Here is a 20933-nt window from a genome sequence, read left to right on the forward strand (position 1 = left end):
AAACTGCATATATATATATATATATATATATATATATATATATATATATATATATATATATATATATATATATATATATATATATATATATATATGTGTGTAGGGTGTTTCTGCTAACTTTAGGCCGAGTGTAAACTCTATGCACTCTATGCCGACGCGACTAAATGCATGTTGCTCCCTTTGGTATGTAGCGTGTCGCGCTATTTCTGAGTTTTGCTTAATTAGCTAATTAGTCAAGGATAATTAACGAACTTCTGAAGCAAGGAAGTTAGGAAAAAAATTCCAATTAAAAAGTTGCAGAGCAGTTGGCAACACGTACGAATAAACCGTTTCTGTCTTTCTATGTACGTGTTAAGTATTAGTGTTTTTCAGCTCACTGCGGATGCTCGCGAAATACAAAAAGCACCACGTGACATGCCTGCCTGCGAGTCGTGATTGCACTGCTCCTAAGCCTTCCGCGCACAAACGAAAACATACCATTTGACCGGCGTGAACACGCGTACCTGCTTATCGCCATCATGAACCGCAGCGAGGGAAGCACGTCGCTGGCGTCAATACCACAGCCAACGCCTTCGTCACTGCCCTGTCGCCTTCTAAGCGGCAACACACCCTGCTCGATGGTATTCTCGTTTGAGAGCGCTGCAAGCACGGCGCGCAAGCAGGTATGCAGGTGATATTTTTTGTATTTCGCGGGCATCCGCAGTAAGCTGAAAAACAATAACACTTAATAGATAGAAAGCAAGAAATGGCCTAATCGGGCGTTTTACAAAGTGCTCTAGAACTTTCTAATTGAAATTTTTCGCCTAACTTTGTTCCTTCAGAATGGCTAATTTTCTTGACTAATTAACTACTTAGGAAAAATACAAGAATAGCGTAACACATACAAGAGTGAGCAACATGCATTTGGCCGCATCGTCTTATGGGGCATCGGCATATTTTTAAACTCTGAGTAAAGTTAGCTGAAACACGTGTATATACGTCTATGGTTCAAGTAACGTGAAACAACACCCTGTATATATGCAATGGTGATAAGTGATCAGTAAAGCAACATATATATGCAAAAAACGCACACATACGTATGTTCGTGTGTTTTTCACATATACTTCGAAACCCAATATTGCTTGTGACTCAATGTTATTCAACAATAAGTTAACAACATTTAGTAAACGACTTTATTGTTGGAAACTACTCAACAATGGTTCAATACTCTTCAACAATATGTCAAAAGAATTTAGTCAACGACTTTATTGTTGAAAACTACTCAACATTAACTCATCCATACTCAATATCATTCAACAATATATCAACAGAATTTAGTCAACGACTTTATTGTTGGAAACTACTCAACAATGGCTCAATAATACTCAATACTATTCAATAATATATCAAAAGAATTTAGTCGACGACTTTATTGTTGAAAATGACTCAACAATGGCTCAATAATACTCAACACTGTTCAGCAATATACCAACAGAATTTAGTCAACGACTTTTTTGTTGTGAACTGCCCAACAACTTCACTGTTGAATTATTTCTCTGTGGTTTCAATACTTGTTGAGGTATTATTGAAAGGCTATTGAGTCAACAATTCATCAACAATATGCCAACAACATTTCAACAGTCATTTTCATAAGGGAAAGGAACAAGAGTTCAGGATCACCAGTCGGCCTCCAGAGTCTGTGAAGGAGTACGTTTACCTAGGTCAACTAATCCCAGGGAACACTGATCATGAGAAGCAAATTCATAGAATAAAAATGGCTTGGATCGCATACGGCAGACATCGTCAGCTCCTGAATGGAAGCTTACGATTATCATTGAAAAGGAAGGTGTACAATCAGTGAATTTGACCGGTGCTGACTTTTGGTGCAGAGACTTGGAGATTGACAAAGAAGCTTGAGACCAAGTTAAAGACTGCGGAAGGAATGATGGAACGAACAATGCTAGGCATAACATTAAGAAAGAGAAAGAGAGCAGTTTGGATCAGAGAGCAAACGGGTATAGACTATATTTTAATTGAGATCAATAGGAAAAAATGGAGCTGGGCAGCTCATGAAACGCGTCGGTTAGATAACCGTTGGACCATTAGGGTTACAGAATGGGTACCAAGAGAAGGCAAACGCAATCAAGGACAACAAAAGAACAGGTGGAGCGATGAAATTAGGAAATTCGCGGGCGCTAGTTGGAGTCGGTTGGTGTAGGACAGGGGTATTTGGAGGTCACAGGAAGAGGCCTTTGTCCTGCAGTGGACATAAAACAAGCTGATGATGATGATGATGAATATAAATATATATCCGTATACGCGTATTTCTTTTGCTTGAGAGTGGATTTCGTTCGAAGCGTTATTTTCTTTGTAAGTGTCACATTTTGGTGTCGTTCTGCAGAGCTCTGCTGTTAACTGTAATAGGGGGGCAGGGCCCTCGTCAAGCTGTACCCCAACTTTTAGTCCTGTCTCCTCTTTTTCACGGTGAAAAAGGAAATAAAAATGACTGAATAATTGATTGGTTATTTGCTGCGATTTTCGACGAGCCACCGCAGGCTAAGGAAGGGAAAGCGGACCAATCACAGACGCCGGCAATGCCCTCTTCATCCGGTTATCAATTTTCAGTGCACTGGCTCGGCCCCATGGAATCCCTCTCCCCTTGAGCATGCTCCTCCCCTTTTGTCAACCAATTAGATAAGATAAGCCTCTCAGTTTACGCAATGTTGTTACTTTTTAAAGCCAACAAAAGTGGCTTCCTATAAATAAGTAGAGCGCTTAATTGGTCTCTTCAGACAACCCTGCCTGTCACCTCCCGATGCTTGCGTCGGCAGTTACGCAAACTTGACGTGAGGAGATTGGAATGAAAGCATATTGGAATAGTTTTACGTTGTAAGGCCCCTGTATTACATAGGTGGCGACCTTAGCGTATCCATGAATCGCAACTTTTTTGTTTGGAAGCAGCGACGTCTTAGTGTCGCAGTTCCGGCGATGACATGAAATGCTTGTGCAGGTTTAGCGAAAGTTGTCAGTAGCACGTTTAATGTCTGTCTTATGCTAGGAATGTTAGTATCAAGTATAGAAATACCGCACAGTCACTCTGAAGTATGTCAACTTCCGCCTTCGTAAACAATATTGGGAAAAGGGGGAGTAGCTGGCAAAAAGCATAGCAAACAGTAGTTCACCCCGCCTTTGCAAGATCATCTTCACTTGTTATGGGCACCACATTTGAGTTATTACATTTTCGCGTGACAATTATGAAAATGTGTTTATAGTTCCTTTACAACTCCTAATGAGTTGTTATGAACTCAAAAGAGACTCTACAGGAACTCGCGATCTATGGAGTCTTCTGCAGATAATCTCTATAAAGAAGCTATGTATAGAAACAAGTCATTTCACACACAATAAATGAGCAATAGAGGGTGTATTGACGTCATGTGCACTGAATTATATAAAGCCATTTTTCAGAGAATGTCTTTCAAACTTCTAGCGTGACTTGTCCATAGAACAGCCCTCCAATCGCCCTCTATAGACGTTCTATAGAGGGTGTATTGTTATATGTACTAAATTCTATAAAATAATCTCTATAGAAAGTTTTTGGCACTTCTAATGCGGCTTGTCTATACACTAACTCTTCATTGACCTTCTATAAGCGGTATATAAAGAGTTTAATGTCCTCATACGTACAAGATTCTATAGAAGAATGATTAAAGAACGTTTTTAGCACTTCTAATGCGGCCTGCCTATAGACTGGCTCTCCATTATCATTGCAAAAGTATGCCATCATATGACACCGTATGTACTGTCTTCTACAAAGGAACGTTTATAGGACTTACAAAGAAGCTAAAGTGTGGCCTATCTAAGAATGGCTGTATATTTGCACTCTACAAACATTCAATAGATGGTGTTGAATACATTTGAACAATATATCAGTTGTCTTTCTAACTAGGAAAGCAACAGTGTGCACATGGAAATCACAACCACCACAACATCACAGTACATGAAACGACACATGTCACAAGTTTGTCACATTTCTCCACCATCAAAAAATCACAGCTTTTATTCTTCCGAAGCTTCACGAACAATCATCAGTTTCCTGCACTACTTAGCGAAGAGAACGAGCAAAAGGTGGTCCCTCTCTAAAAATCACGTAACGCACATTTTACTTACAACCACTAACCCTTGTCATTACCAGGTGTTCTTTGCGAAATCTTAGAACACACCATATATTCATACATGTGGACCTGTTGGAGAGAAACTCATTCTTTCTGAAGATCCAACATGGTTTTAGGAAAACGTTTGCGTGTGAGATGCAGCTATTACCGTTTACAAATGGCCTATGATTAGCCAGAAACCTCGATTGCGATATCGAATGCACTTTGCTTGATTTCACAGAGGCACTTGACTGAGTATCATACAACTTACTTTCTAACGTTATAAACTTGTTAATGACACTAACATGTTGAAGGGAGTAGAGTTTTCCTATAACCCAACCGATAATGTAACGGCTAATGATTGTTATGATTCATGTTTTGTTTCGTCTAGCGTATCACAAGGGTCTATACTGGGTAATTTGTGGTTTCTTGTTTACATAATGACCTTCTTGACAATGTTGTCGTTTCACCCGTTAAATGGGCCCTGAACAAGCCCTCGCGCATGGTGAAATAAGCTAGCCCACGGTTAGCATACGCTGCTGTGAACATCTCAGCCATGTTTTGCTGTTGTACGCGGCGCGTCTCAAACGTCCTCTCTTAATCAGAAGCCTGCTCCTCAATCTGTTCTGGACACTTTATTTCGTAATAAAGCGGATTACCATACGTGGCTGAAATTGAAGGCTGCGGCCGGCTGCGTAGCGCAGGTACAGCGGCTGCAACGAGCTGCCGCCATGGATCCACTGGCTAAGCGCACTGCGAATCGCTGAGGAAAACTGCGTTTGGGCTACGTTTAGCACGTAGTAGGCGCCAAAATAGGAATTCGTGGCGTCTACTTAAACATCCAAGGCGGTATTTCAACTGCACGCCACGGTGACATTTAGATGGTTGTGGGCGCGTCCCACTCCGCCGTAGCCTTCGCAGTGCAAGGAATGGAAGCGGGAATGGGAGCACAGCGGATGCCGGGCTATATTGCCAATAATTCTGCTTCTACTGAACGCACTGAAGTAACTATTCGAGCAAATTATTTGTGGAATACCCTATTTACACTTGAAATGCGTTTTTCAACTTCGATAATGATGTATAATTTACTACAATATAAGAAACCCCACATATTCACTATTTATTCAAAACCACCTAGATCACTTGCCCATAGGGTGTGAAAAATTGCTTATGCGAGTAAATGTTAGTACATGTAAGAATCCGAGAATGACCCGGTGCTTTGAAACGCGAACTACACGTTTCAGCTCAATAGAGCTGCCCCCTAGACTCAGTTAACTGTTACAAATAGCCATAGTATTGCTAAGGCCCCGCCGATGAGCATGCGCGTTGGCTACGTAACTCCGCTATGCTAACCACTACCTTGACTACTTGCGCCGTAACTTCTGCAAAGCACTTTCGGCCATAAAATCAGCATTGTACGAAACTCTACAGCGTCCAAAATAGGAATATGCATCCGCCCTCCGCGACTGCAGTCAATCTACGCTAATCCATGCCCTCGAATCTGTTCAAAATCTCGCTACCGCGTTCGAACTGTCAAAATATTCTTTTCAAGACTCTTGTTCCTCAATGAAAAGCGCACTAAACCTACCTGATCTGTTTTCACGCTGTAACTGTTTTCCCCTCTGTCGCTTTCACAAAACTTATCGGAGTATATCGTTAAAAAGTGACCTTTTTCGGGCCATGCAGATTTGATCGCGTATGGACCGAAAATTCAAGGCGGGTGTCTTATCGTATCGAACTAACTTATATGTAATGATTTTTCGAAGACTAAAACCAGCACGGCATGAAACTACTTTCCGACCTCCGTCGCTGCCGCTACCGGCATCTACTTCTCAAATGCAATCCCAGATGGTTTTCTTTGTTAAACAAGCATATGTTTTCCTTAAACTTGTATTTCTCGCGCACTATTGCGCGTAAAAACCATTGCTTTATGTATTACGCTCTGGCGTTAAAAGCATTTCTAATAATCAAATATCTTCATTGCTGGCAGCCATGTGAATTAAGAAACCTGTGCAGCCTCCGTAGCATCAAACTACTGGAACTTTTCAAGTGAACATTGCCACATTTCTATAAAGAGCCACCCAGCCCACTCTTCCAAGGTTGCCTAAGGAAGCGCTGAAACTTATTTATATCTAATCGTACAATGACCTCACTATTAAATGTTGTCGTCTCCCGAATCTCATGCCACAAAAAGTTTTCGAGCTCTTCAAGTATACCTGCTGTTATCGCACCGATACGGCGTATTTCTCGCTTTTTAGTCTCCGCTAGTGGGCTGGAAGCTGCACAGTGGTGAAGACAAGGGCGCCAAGCCCGTCTAAACGTTCGTTGTCTCTGTGGCGAAATGGAGGCCGCTGTAGACTACGCTACGCGGCACCTGTCTGCTTTCTCATAAGCGTCATGCGTAGAAGACGCATTTACACCCAACTTTGGTGTGTAGGCCAGAAGTGCAATGATGAAATAGTTTTTCTGTGGTTTTGAAATCGTACCCATAGATATGCTTTATTCTGCTTCAGACTTCACAATTATACATTGCTGAAAATTTATTTGTGACGACAAAATGAGCCAGTAGCTATTTTTGGAGCCAGCTGCTTGCTATGGCGCTGCAAGATGACATTGCGGAAGAAAGAGCAAGCCATTTTCTCGTTTTCCACGTGAGATTTTAAGTTCCCTTCTAGATGCTACCCAATGTTATATGAATCCCATGTTCACAGGAGCATCTCGGACACATCCGATATGTTTTATGAGCATGTTGAAGAACTGTTTCAGATATCTTTTAGTCTAAAATTATTTGGCCATCACCATGAGGCATAATATCTCCAGGCAGCTTAAGCCGCAGAAGACTGTGCGAATCTTCCTTAACTCCAGACTTCAACAAATCAGACTAGCTGTGTGGAAAGTTTGGCAGCATTTTGGCGTCTGAAAGGTATGACAAAAGATGGCCTGAATAGCGAACATGGTGGGGCCGCCAGGTCGAATCAATCAGTGCTTGGGTGCGCGAAGAAATTGCCGACACCTCTAAGGTGTCCGCATTAGAATGCATCCGAATAAACCCTGTGGTAGTTTTATTGTCAGTGAAGAGGGGGAACTGCTTTGCACGTTGTTGCCAGTTTTCGCACATGTTTCGCCGTCATTGGCAGAACGCCTCAATGCTTTCCCCATCGTGTGATTGGCGCAGGAAGGGTGCTGCGGGTGGTGGAGGAAGCAAGGCAGTGATATTGGTTCCTGTCATTTTACTGCTCCTCGTACTGGCTATTGTTGGTGCCATCCTCATCACTGGCTCCTCTGCTGGTACGTATGTTGCTCTGGCATCCTTTCAATTTATTATCTGGCGTGTTCTCTTGGATGGTTCTAATTAATCAATCCTAGTGTAAGATAAGAGAAGCAATAGTCAGAGAAGTGTTTTTTGGGGGTATGGGGGCGCCCAGTAAGAGTGAGTAGACTTGTGAACATGCTTTACAGCACTGCGATTGCGGGGCACATGTAGACACTAGAGGTGTTCTAAAACCTCGAAGGCTAATTGCTCAGGCGCGGTCTCAAGTAGGAACTCCAGTGCCCGTCGTGAGTAAAATACATCGCAACAATGTTTCTTTCTGTGCGTACACCAGTTATGGCTAGACGGGCAATCATTTGTACTACACGTGCTTAAGCTACGGGCTGTTTACACAGCGCCATCTGGAGCATTATATTTATGTAGGGCGTAATAAAACAAACTGTCGAGTTAACTTAAAGTCAATTACACTATCGGTCATTTGTAACAGCAGGCTATGGTTCCTCCTGAAGATAAAGCCCATCTCCTAATTACTATGGAGGACTAGCACATTTATACGCCTGTTATACGGGTGACCTCAACCGCGCTTAACGTAACCGCCGTATCGCTAAACGGCAGGCGAAACCGCGGGTAGGCCGCTAACCGCGGTTGACCACCAACTGAGCTTGGCAACCACGGTTTAGTGTAACCAACGCTTCGGAAAGGGGCAAAATGGCGAACAGTACTTCTCTGGAGTGCAGCGCTGGTGCTCCCCAGCTGTGTTCCACAATCGTATCATTTCGCCTGATGCGACAACTGAGGCAATGATACTTGGGAAGAGAATCGGGGCGCACTGAGCTCAAGTAGTCAACACGCGTGTGTCTACACAGAGATGACGGCTACGCTCGACGCCAGTATTCCCGCCGTCGAAGGACTACACTCGACGAAGCAAGTGCGCCTGAAGCTCGGCAACATGAAGAAACGTTATCGGTAAGTGAACATTGGGAATGACGCCCTGCAGAGGAGTATGTACTGGTTAGAGGACGCGGCGGATGCTTGCTGGACGAGATGCGAGCTACTAACGCCTCAATAACACAGAAATCCAAACAACAAGAAACGCGCGGACAAGAAAAGCCTCTAGCAAACAGCAACGCATGAACGCGAGATAATGCGACCGTGTGTTGCGGCCACTTGTGCCCTCGCGGCATATAGAACACAAGGGCTTTACGGCATTGATACGTGCGCAGGATTATTTTTAAGCTTGGTGTTTTTCAGCCGTAGTCGCATGTTTGTAAGGTGCATGGCCACCGCGCCGTATGGTCTTTCCGCTGTCCGCGCCCAACGAATATGGGGTCGTAAATTGGCTCCTATATCTGAGCAGATATTCCAACCATGGACAAGCAGTGCGTGCCACAAGGGAATACGAGTTGAGCGTTGTGTGCTGCCATGCGAAATTTTTATTGGCATTAATTTATCGTGAAACAATTATTTCGTTGCGATCTTCTAATCGGGAAAAAAATTACCGGAAGTGAATCCTGTCAGTATCAGTTTACCGTGAAAATACTGTTTATTAATTTCAATCTCCACTAATTTAAGGTTACCTTCATTTCAATGATTACTCCTACAATGACTGTAACTTCTACAATGTGTTGTGCACATTGCTATATGTGTTCGACAGGCAATAAACACTACTGCAGAATTAAATATCCTAGAGGCGGCACTACTGCTTAGTATTTTTAATCACGTCTCTGTTAGGTACACTTATTTTAATACTTGCTCCTTTCTTGATTTATTATCGCTTAACGGAAGGAAACTAATGAAGTCATTATTCTTAACTTCTAGTGATCTTTCATTCTTTCAGCAGCAGTGTTACAAATATTGGCTTTATTATTCATGGTACATTTCTATTAGCTGTATCGGAGCGATTACTGTGTTGCACAGGTGGTACTTTGACGAGATGAAAATATTATAATTTCAGGAAACTCAGGCGCACCGCAACCACAACCCGCTCGAAAGCCCCCTCCTGGCCGTTCTACCGGTGTCTGCTTGGCTTCCTCGGAGCACTACCGATCGACGATAGTGCACTACCGAATACTCATCAAGATGGGCTATCTGATCATATCATAACACGTAGTCTTACAGTTTCCCTTCCAAGACGTGCGTGCTCTGATAAGTACATGCCATGTTACAATAGAGTGGATTTTGGCAGCACTAACCTCCGCACTATTTGACTTTTTTTTACATTTCCTCAATAAATGCCAATTTCGAACCATCTAACATAACTGGGCTGAACTTAAAGCCACTCTTACTGAAATAATTAATCGATTCGTCCCTCTAACAAAAATAGCCTGCACCCCGACAGCCCCGTGGTTTTTCTTACCGTAGAGCTTCGGCGCCTTAATAATAAGAAAAAGCGTTTATATCGTAAAACCGATAAGCCCGCAATTCTGATTCCTGGCACTATTATATGACCTGCGATAAGCAATATCAGTCACTGCTTAAACAATCTAAACGACATTTCATTGCCCATGACCTATGTTCTATGCTCACAAAGAATCCTCAACGTTTTTGGCGCGTAATAATTCCTGAAGAGCTATCCCGATTCAACACTAGTTGATGAGCACGGTGATGTCCACCACTCGAAATGTGCCGATTAATTGAATAGCGCATTTTCATCTGTATTTACACAGGAAGACACCACATCATCACCAACCCTTGACAATCTCATTAACATATCAATGCAAGAAATAATTGTTAGTGATGAAGATATTTCTTCTTTACGAAATAAACTTCCGAAATAAGTTTCTTCCGCATCTGATCACACTGGCATTATTAATAAAGTGTTAAAACACTTGTCACCTAGTTTATCACCTATATTTGCTGCACTCTTCTCGCAGTCTTTATCAACTAACACTACTCCGCATGACTGCAAGGTGGCAGAAGTCATACCCATTTTTAATTCTGGAGACAGAACTCACCCATTCAATTACCACCCCATCTCCTTAACTTGTACTATTTGTAAATTACTTGAACGCATATTGTATACTGAAATCATTAACTATTTAGAAGAGCACAAAATTATTGTGGATTACCAACATGGCTTTCATCGTGGTTATTCATGCGAAACACAGACGGCTTTTTACATCACTTACATTCATACCTAGACCTAGGGTTTCAAGTTGATGCTATCGTCCTGGATTTCTCTAAAGCTTTCGATCGCGTTGCTCACCATAGACTAGTATTGAAGTAATGAACCTTAACATACACCCAACCGTTATTGGATGGATTAAGGATTTCCTCTCATCCAGAGTACAGTATACGTCTGTTAACAACAGTAATTCCTCTTATACCAAAGTAACCTCCGGTGTTCCGCAGGGCAGCGTTCTTGGCCCTTTACTTTTATTAATCTATATTAATGACCTGCCTAACTGTGTGTCTTCCCACATCAGACATTTTGCCGATGACTGCGTAATATATCTATTAATTTCATGCGACATTGACAAAGATATTCTTCAAACCGATATTAGCGCTATTATTACATGGTGTTCAACATGGTTGATGACCCTTAATACAGCTAAAACGAAGTTATTATAATTTACTAGGCGCAACTACCTATTCCAACATCGTATGTAATATATAACAACATACCCGCCGTGGTTGCTCAGTGGCTATGGTGTTAGGCTGCTGAGCACGAGGTCGCGGGATCGAATCCCGGCCACGGCGGCCGCATTTCGATGGGGGCGAAATGCGAAAACACCCGTGTACTTAGATTTAGGTGCACGTTAAAGAACCCCAGGTAGTCGAAATTTCCGGAGTCCTCCACTACGGCGTGCCTCATAATCAGAAAGTGGTTTTGGCACGTAAAACCCCATAATTAGATATATACAAAACATAATTGAACTTAGAACTTCATATATGTACCTTGGTGTTCACTTACAGTCTGATCTAACGTGGCATCATCACATCCGCCTGAAGTTGGCATCAGCTGACCGCTCCTTAGACCTCCTCAAACACAACCTTAAACATGCTCGAGCTAAACTACGCAGACTAACATACATCACATTAATACGCCCCAAAATCAAGTAGGCATCAGCTATCTGGGATCCTTGTCAGAGATATATCACCCAAGAAATCGAATCACTGCAAAACCCCGTGGCCCGTTTCATTTTTTCTGACTATTCACCCTATACTAGCATTTCAGCACTAAAAGCTCGCGCTCAGCTTGACGACTTATCTCATCGCCGGAGAATTGCCCGCCTCTCGCTGCTGCACAAACTTGATCATCATCCGCACCTTCACCGTATCTTCGAACCAGCGACAGCCTTCTTTCCACGCATAGACCATATCTTCAAGATAAAACGCATCAGTTGTCGCTCAACTAACTATGCTAACTCCTCCGTTCCGTGAACAATTGTTACATGGAATAACCTACCATCACACGTTGCTACTCAAACTGAATTCACTACCTTTCAGGAACCTTTACGCAATAGTTACGTGTAAATATCCATCATGTACTGTTTCTTCATACGTTGTTCAGTGTATATATTGTTTTGATCATTTGTCTTACCGTTCCGCGTGCACATTGTACAGGCGTATTCATGTCTCACCAATTTGTTAAGGTGACAACTGGCGCAGTTTCGAGCAACATCTCGTTTTACTTCTTCTAGATTGTGCATATTTAATTTCTTTTGTTTTCTCAGAAAGTTTTGCATTTTCTATATGAGTTTCACTTGACTCATTCATTGTATTTTGTATTTTGTTTACTTGCGTATTTTGCTAGACATCGCACTTATGTATCACTTCTGCGTTGCGTTTTTCGTAAACATTTTTGTATAACTTTTGTGTACATTAGTTTTTTTTCCGTAACGCGCCAGGCTCGCATTTTTTCATGTATCTGTGCCCCCTATGTGATACCCGTTCAGGGGCCTTTAGGGGTATTATGAAATTAATAAATAAATAAAATAAAAACGATGACTTGCTCATGGAGGAAAACATTGAGGTAATCTTTAGGCCTTCACAATACTTGGCAGCATGTGCGATCATCTGTTGTCCGGCACTGATTTCTGCACGGCGTCGCTCATACTATACGTGACCAATAGGCTGCCTGCATCGCTGCAGAAAGTGTTGTGTTTTCTGTATGTACTGTACCTATGTGTTATGAACTGTGTACATCATTTCATTTTTCATCCTATCAACCTCGAGTGGCATGCCGCCAGCAAACATCTCGAGGATTCATTAGGTTCCTTTCTCTCACCCACTTATCCACGGGAAGAAATAACTAGTTTAGCTGCGCAGAAACCATGACTACAATAAAGCGACCCAATACTACACTGCACAGGCTTGTAGCAGTGCTGTGTAGTACTGCATATCCTGAAGAATGCTGATGAAGAATCAAAATAGGTTTTTTGCTACAAGTTAGTTCGGTCAATGATTTCAGGGAACGAATGAACTTGTAGCGAAACGCCTTCATCATCGCCATTCTTTTTACATGCCAGGATTAGTTGAAAATTTTGCAACCTGTAGCAAAAATACAAGCATTCTACGTACACATTTGTGTGCAGAAGGCTTGTAATTTGCCAACAATTTTCTTTGTGTAAACAAGTTAATACGCCTAATATATATACTTTTAATTAAGGTATGTACCTTATAATCCAATGCAGGTATTTTCATTTGGTATGTACATCTATTGCAGCTCCATCCAAATCTCCATTCCACCTTGCAGCCATATCTTTATCTTGGTGATCTGACCACTTTCTTTCTTAAGTATTGCCACTCTCTTACTGCGTCTATTGTTCATGTGTTATTAACATACCGATATTTGCAGGTGCAGCAAGTGAATGAACTGCCAAATTGTGGAGAAGCCATTGCATCATGGGGTGATGGCGATATATCGGCTAAGGAGAGCAGTGTTTGCCAACTAAGCATTACTCAGGAGCCTCCCACTGACAGCTCAGCTCCAGAGCCTTCTACACACAGCCCATAGTCTGGGGTAACAAATGACCTGTATGCCAGAGAAGACAGCCATTGTGCCAGCAGCAATACCAAATGAAGGAAGAGGCCTGCGCCGACAAACTTCGAAGGACTCGTAAGCTTACACAAGCAAGCGGAACAACGAGCAGCGCAAGCTTCTAAAAAACTTCAAGCTTCAAAAGACGTTCATCAAGTTGCAAGTATAATCTAATGACATGCACGCAAGCATGATTAGAATTCTGAAGAAGTATCTTGTACCAAGTGATAAATAAAAGGTGATAAATATAGCACAAAACAAATATTCACTCATCTCTGAAACATTACACAACACGATTTCCTAGTGAAGGGAAGTGGCATTCGAGGGCCTCGCTGACCAGCCATGCATTGACGGAGAACAACCTTCCAGAGACCTAGCCACGGCAAAGCTAATACAAAGCTACAGGAACAGCAGCACTTCCAATTTATAACCACATGACAAAACAGGACGAAATTGATCAGATTTTCCAACACTGCACAAACAACTTGAAACATGAGTTACCAATGCTTAAAAATCGTTTAATATCTATTTGTATAATAATGTTTTGGCAAACTGGCAACTGAATTATTCCAACATTTTGTGACCCGAAATGTAAAGTTGAAGCAAGTATAGGAAGCAAGCTAGGTCATTGATCAGTACTCAGCTCTAGGCCTACATACTTGGCAGTTCCAAGTGCCCCCCCCCCCCTCTAGTGTTAGGTAGTCATTTCCCAATCTCAAGTTTCAATTAGACAAAATGCAATAGTGTACTAGCTGAAGGAACTAGAGAATATACACGTGTGCCTGTAAACCAAATGCAGGCGTTATTTGGACCCCATAATATTAAGCATATTTGAAGGTTCAGACCCCTTTGTGGTCTATTCAGTTAAATATTGCATGCGGTTTTCCTACAACACATTGCACGTAGTCGCACCTACATTATAGAAATATTTGTGAACTGGCTCATTCCATCTGAAATGAATTCAAATCTCAACCAATTATTATTCGTGCAAAGTTGCATGTTCTTCCGTAGAATTGCGCCGTTTACATATGCTTACATAGAATATAATGTAAAAATGAGCGCACTACATATTCGCAGCAAAAAGGCGGGGAAGGTTGGTGTGAACATTTATCCACCAAAAAGAAAGGATCAGTGAGCGCAAATCTCAAACACATTATGACAAACATAAATGAAAAGCGAAAGCACAAGAAAGACATTAAAATAAAGAAAAAGAATGATAAAGCTGAACAATGGCTATAACAGTTCAAAACACATTGTAAACTTCCTCCCGAGAAGCACCGAGAAGTACATGCTCATCTGGCTTGGCGAGCAGCAAAGTGCTTGGCAAGATCATCTCTAACTGCGACTCCGAGTGGCTCTTCACGGCGACTTCTGTACAGTGGTTGCGGCCGACCCGCGTCTTGGCACTGCACAGCTTTGATCCAGGTGATATTGCAGTGATCTGTGAGTTCTTCACATATGTCGCGCAGTACACAGCAAGCACGAATAATGTGGTTGACATTGTCAATGTCAACTTCGAGGCCCTTGTGCACGATTGCAAACCGTGCTTTAAGTCGGCTCGGCACGAGGAAACGGCTTCATGATGTGGCACTGCAGAGGAAACGCTTGATTAGCAAGAAGGAGAGGGCACACTAAAACACCTTCAACATTCTTTCTTTCTAGTCGAAACAGATCACAGCCAAAACTTCAGGCAGTCGCGACCTTTCGAACACTGCCGCGCCGTGGTTCCTTCTAGGTCACCCCACGTTGACCTATATAAGCCTGTACGGGTGGTCCACAACAGCCAAAGGAAACGAACTATTCCACCCCTTGTAGTTGCAATAGTCGGCTGCATGCTCTTTTAAACTTCCATATGGCAACCGTCCAGGGCACCCACACATTACGCAAAGCCAGTGAGTGCTGACGGAGGTGCTCCTTTATTTCATTTGCGCGGGATGTCGCGCTCAGCGCGCCTCCAAGCACCGCACAACCACACCGCAGAACTCTCGGAAGATGAGGTTCACCGGAGAGCGGCTTGCGCCAAAGATAGTAGCCACAGTCCTATCTTCCAAAGTGGTGACGAGCGAGTACAAGGCAATCGCGGCACGCTTGTCCAAGGCAATTGCTTTGCGCATGGCTGTGAATCGTAGCTTCATGATTTCACACACGCTGACGATGTAATTGAAAGTGAATCACTTGATTCGGAAGTTCTCTCGGAATGGGCTATCGGGAAGCTGGGGCAATGTTGTTTCATACCGCAAATTTTCAACATCATTCATTAATCATCAGCCTGGTTACGCCCACTGCAGGGCACAGGCCTCTCCCATACTAACCTAACCTTCTGTCGCCCCCTGCTACGCTTCCCATGCCTTGGAATCCAGCCCGTAATCCTTAATGACCATCGGTTATGTTCCCTCCCCATTACATGTCCTGCCCATTTCTTTTTCTTGATTTCAACTAAGATATCATTAACTCGAGTTTGTTCCCTCACCCAATCTGCTATTTTCTTATTGCTTAACGTTACACCTATCATTCTTCTTTCCATAGCTCGCGAACATTGTTTAACTGCGCGAGCAAACGAACCACAAAGACAGCGAGGGACAAGGACGGGCGCAGACTTGCAACTAAAGTTTATTCCACAAGGTACACATATAAATACACACCCGACATACACCACTGCGCGTGCGCGAAAAAAAAAAGGAAAGGTAAAAGAAAAGTAAAACCTTGTATATGCGAAACGCGACCTACCTACGCTCGTCAATAAACCTAATCTCACTGGTATGTAAATAAACTGACATGTCACTGACACATTGTTGTCCCTTCTTTTTAATATGGTACGCCTCGAGTAGCTCTCTGGCTCGGCTATCTCGGCAGCGGCACAAAATCTTTGTTTCCTTCATGATCGGCTTGCACGTGCACGCCAGGCAGTGGACAGGCAGGTGCCCATTCGTTTTATTTCTAATAGACAATTCGTGCTCACGCAAGCGCACATTCACACACCTTCCTGTTTCGCCAATGTAAACTTTGCCGCATGATAGAGGTATCTGGTATACTATTCCAACACTGCAAGCTACGTGGGAAATGGAGTGCTTAGTTCCGCACCCTTGGAAGTTATTTTTACTTCTTTCTATGCGCGAGCATAGCCCAGCGAGCTTGCCGGGAGCCGAGAACGCTATCTCAACTCCATACCGTTTCACGACCTTCTTTAAGTTGTGGAAAGTCTTGTGAACATAAGGTACAACTGTCCGGTTCTTATTTTTGCTCTCCCTTGTGTCTTCAGCAACATTGCCTTCCGTCTTTGTCTTCTTAAGCACTGCCTCGACTACTGCTGAAATGACTGATTGCGGGAAACCGGCTTCTTCCAGCCTTACAATCTCCTTGTCAAAGCTTTCCTGTATTTTGTGCGTGCAGGACTTCCTTAAGGCTGATAAGATGCACTGGGTGGCTATTGCCCGCTTTACCGTTTTTGAATGAGCCGAATCGTAGGGCAACAATTTCTTTTGGGATCTTGGGTTATATTTCCAGCACACATGGTCGTCACAGAAGCTTATAGCGTTGTCTAAAAACTGAATATTATTATCCTTTGTTAGCTCATGGGTGAATGTTAAACCTTTGCCAAGGCGCTGAAAAATGTGTAGTACACCTGCGATGGCGTCGTCATATGTGTAGCTGGCTTGCTTTTTTAAAAGTACAAGAAAATCGTCAACATAACGGAACACGGTAACAACCAGGTCACGATCGATCCCTTCGTTCACCGCTCTGTCAAATTCCGATAAGTAAATATTGCACAAAATTGGAGCAACGCAAGCAAATTGGAGCAACGCAACGCAATATTAAAAAGAAGGGACAACAATGTGTCAGTGACACCTCAGTTTATTTACATACCAGTGAGATTAGGTTTATTGACGAGCGTAGGTAGGTCGCGTTTCGCATATACAAGGTTTTACTTTTCTTTTACCTTTCCTTTTTTTTTCGCGCACGCGCAGTGGTGTATGTCGGGTGTGTATTTATATGTGTACCTTGTGGAATAAACTTTAATTGCAAGTCTGCGCCCGTCCTTGTCCCTCGCTGTCTTTGTGGTTCGTTTGCTCGCGCAGTTAAACAATGTTCGCTAATACCTACCAACTCGCCCAACAACAAGTTCTACTAAACTTTCCATAGCTCGTTGCGTCGTCCTCAACATAAGTAAAACCCTTTTCGTAAGCCTCCCGGTTTCTGCCACGTACGTGAGTACTGGTAAGACACACGTATTATTAGTTTCACAACAACAGCTGCCACCCTCTCGTTGATGCTATAGAATTCCTGTATGTTACCAGCTATATCCTTATTAATCGGGAATCCGACTCCTAGTTCTCGTATCTCTGCTAAGCCCAGGTAGCACAGGGCGTGCCCGCTTTTTAGCACTGTATATGCTTCTTTTGTCCTCCTAACTTCACTGAGCCCTATGATATCCCGTTTACTGCCCTATAATTCCTCCACTAGCACTGCTAGACGCGCCTCAATAGATAACGTTCTAGGGTTAAACGCTGCCAGGTTCAGATTCCGAATTCGAATTTCAACGGATAGATCCATATTTTTCTTTCGCATGCGCAAACCAGCACAGCGGCGAGAATCAGCTGACGGCACCGCTGCTACGCGCACTCGCTTTCTTGTTCTAAGCGGTTGATAGCTTCAACGATGCGGGCCTGCTATAACCTCTGGTCGTGCAACTTGTTATACAGTGCTGTGAACACAGTCCGGAAAAGTCGATCGGCATTAGACGCTGCCCCGGCGGGCGAAGAGCCATCGTGAAGAAACCGACAATGGTACACCAGACACCGCACGCAGGACACGGAACGCGATAACAACACCACTAATAAAAAATCGTAAATAAAATAACCAGACGCGGTATTGCGCTGCAGACAGAACACGGAAGGAAACGGGAACGTAGATGCGACGTAGGAATGCAGGAGAGGTAGCGGCTTGGGGGAACAGATTTTGTCGGCCGTAAATCCAACTCAACGGCCGACTGCGACAAGCGTTTGCAGATTATTCTCAAATTAGGGTACATACTAACGTACCCGTCCAAAGCGCAGTATTGCACTTTAAGTCTGAGATATCACAATTGTTTTGATAAAAAATATATTTTACCACTGCAATGAAATGTCAAAGAAAAATTATTCAAAATGAAGCGTGTACGCAAGAGATCACGTGACCGGTCATCACACCATTAAGCGTGATCGGGATAGCCCGTGTAATTCTGGCGGACTACAGTTCGCGTTAACCGCGGTTGAGCGAGTTGAGCACGGTTAAGTTTACCCGCGGTGAAGCTGCCCCTGTAAGTAGGCTACTAGTGTATTTGCATGTAATATTCAATCACCCAGCGCAGGTTCTGCTGAAATCCAACGAAGAGAAACACGCGCGACTACACAAAAAGTAATTGATAACAGCTGCTGCTGCACAGGGCGATCGTATCACGCTGGTACAGGCACCACATGATCAAGACACCAAATCATCGAGTTCAACCTTTTCTTTAACATCGATGTGCGACAGCTGTAACATGACAATTAGTGGAGCGGGAGACATATTTACCAAGCGCGACATTTTTTATATAGTTTTGAAGAAATAACAGGGCTTTTGTTAGAGTGACTGTGTGTGGAGGCACACTGCTCCCACGAAATAAGCACAGGCATACAGTGCATTTAGGAGAGTTTGCTTTGAAATCTGGATCTTATCTAACGCTCTAATGTCAAATTTTGTTGATAAAAGCCCTGTCGAAGTGCTAAATTGACAGTCAGAAACTTTAAAGTGCTTAAAATAAAGAAGCTTGACATCTTCATGTGAACTACTCCACAAGTTATTTTTCAGCTCGAATGTTGGCGATAATCATACACTCGAAAAATTTAGTATTTGAGGGATTCGTATCAAAGCTGAAAAAGAAGCAAGCTTCGCCTCTGTGCCTCAGTTAAGTTTTCGAACATGTTGAACTAAAGACCGTAAGAACCAACTTATATAAAGGAGTGTACGGATACTGCCATTGCACCTGTACGAATACGGTGGATCATAATTAGTCCGACGTTACAACCTAAATCATTCAGTCAACTTTATTAACGTAGATGCCCACTATTTGCCTATATGAAGGTAGCACAGGAGCCCAACTTCTTTTGGATCCGTTGCTTATCCTGCTCAGTGCTCGCTCAACAATTCCCTTCTCTTATTTATTTACGAGCGCGATGTCTCGACTACGTATCGTCGGTGTTTTTGCTTTAGTGTTGGTGTGGTGCGTGTTCAGCTCGTGTTTATTACCACGTGTTCAAGCGTGCTGCAGCTTATTAACGAGTGGTACTCGTGTTGCTTCTGAGGAGCAACCACCTACATTTCCATAGCTTCTCGTTCTCGAGCATGATCATGGAATGCGATGATGAACGCAGCCTGACTTTCGAAAGTTTTCTCGTTCGTCGTAATTATACAGGTTTAGCATCATGCTATTTGAAGCTTTTTCACGCAACATTACGGCAGCATTCTGCTTTGCGTTCCCGACAAGGGCGGCTGCGAGAGCAGGCGTTTGGTGTGGCGTGACACCACGTACCCGAACACATGAGGGTTGGACCCACCCCCTTCTAGCCTTGCGCAGTTTAGCCGTGCCTGGGGAAAGGGAGATCCTGGGGGTCGAGCCGTTATCGAGTCTTCTTACCTTTAAGGCCCCCCAGCGGAGGCAACACACTTCTTTGGCCTCTACTTCACAAAGACGGCACCTCCAGATTTACCCGCCTGGAGGAAATCGACAGTCGCATTTCCCACTCCTTCTTTTCAATATTTTTACATCCAAGCTGTTTATGGCAAGGTTCTGGCGGATCTCGTCTCCGTGGATATAGAATAACAATTTTTCATTCGTGGGCTGATCCCGAAGATAGTGTAATGTCAGGCAGACTCGCGGCGGCGGCAAAGCAGGCACCAAGCACCCCCATACCTTGGCCGATCACGAAGTTAGTGCAATACCGTGCCTACTCACGGCGGAAGTGAAGCAGGTGTTAAGCACTCTCCATACGTGGGCCGATGCTGTAATTAGTGCGATTCCGGGCCACCCGGCGTCGGACGTGTATCCGGCGTTAAGCACTCCCCATATGTGGGCCGATCCCGAAGATAGTGCACTCCCTGGCCTACCAATGGCGGAGGTGCAGTTCGCCATTCAGGGACCCGTATGCACAGCTTCGCTTGTCATCCTTGTTCACAGAGTGGAAGGGTCCTTTTTCTTTCTCTCTTGCCTTTTCATCTTTCCAGTGTTCTTTTAATTTCTTCCCACTTCCGTGTTTCTGGGCGGCAAAGGTTAACCTGCTGTAGGTATCCAACCTTGGGCATATTATATTAGGTTATAGCACCATGCATGGCTCGCGTCGGCAGGTATTCTTCCAACCTTGTAGCGTCCCCTTGTTGAGCTGGGTGGTGCGTGACCACCATAGCCGCCACATTTTCCGATTTTCTATGGCAAATGCTTCCCCCCCGCTACGTGATCACGCTCTGAGGTGGGGGGGGGGGACGTATCGATGAAATATTCACTTTTTATGCCACGGAAAATGGTGTCGCATGTACC

The 20933-nt window shown here is 43.5% G+C and overlaps 1 protein-coding gene and 1 long non-coding RNA gene across 2 annotated transcripts in view; both read left to right on the top strand.

Moving 5' to 3' along the window:
* The window catches only part of LOC135906586 (uncharacterized), a 695467-nt gene that overhangs the window by 30827 nt on the left and 643707 nt on the right, over positions 1 to 20933 (top strand). The window contains exon 2 of the mRNA XM_065438042.1: positions 7306 to 7418. The gene's annotated coding sequence lies outside the window, so the exon portion shown is untranslated. The remainder of the gene's footprint in view (positions 1 to 7305; positions 7419 to 20933) is intronic.
* On the top strand, positions 8216 to 13687 carry LOC135906585 (uncharacterized). The gene is made up of 3 exons (XR_010565785.2): positions 8216 to 8367; positions 9356 to 9534; positions 13202 to 13687. It is a non-coding gene; the product is annotated as an uncharacterized lncRNA (long non-coding RNA).

Source organism: Dermacentor albipictus, chromosome 5 (assembly GCF_038994185.2).
Source record: "Dermacentor albipictus isolate Rhodes 1998 colony chromosome 5, USDA_Dalb.pri_finalv2, whole genome shotgun sequence".
Taxonomy (NCBI): Eukaryota; Metazoa; Arthropoda; class Arachnida; order Ixodida; family Ixodidae; genus Dermacentor; species Dermacentor albipictus.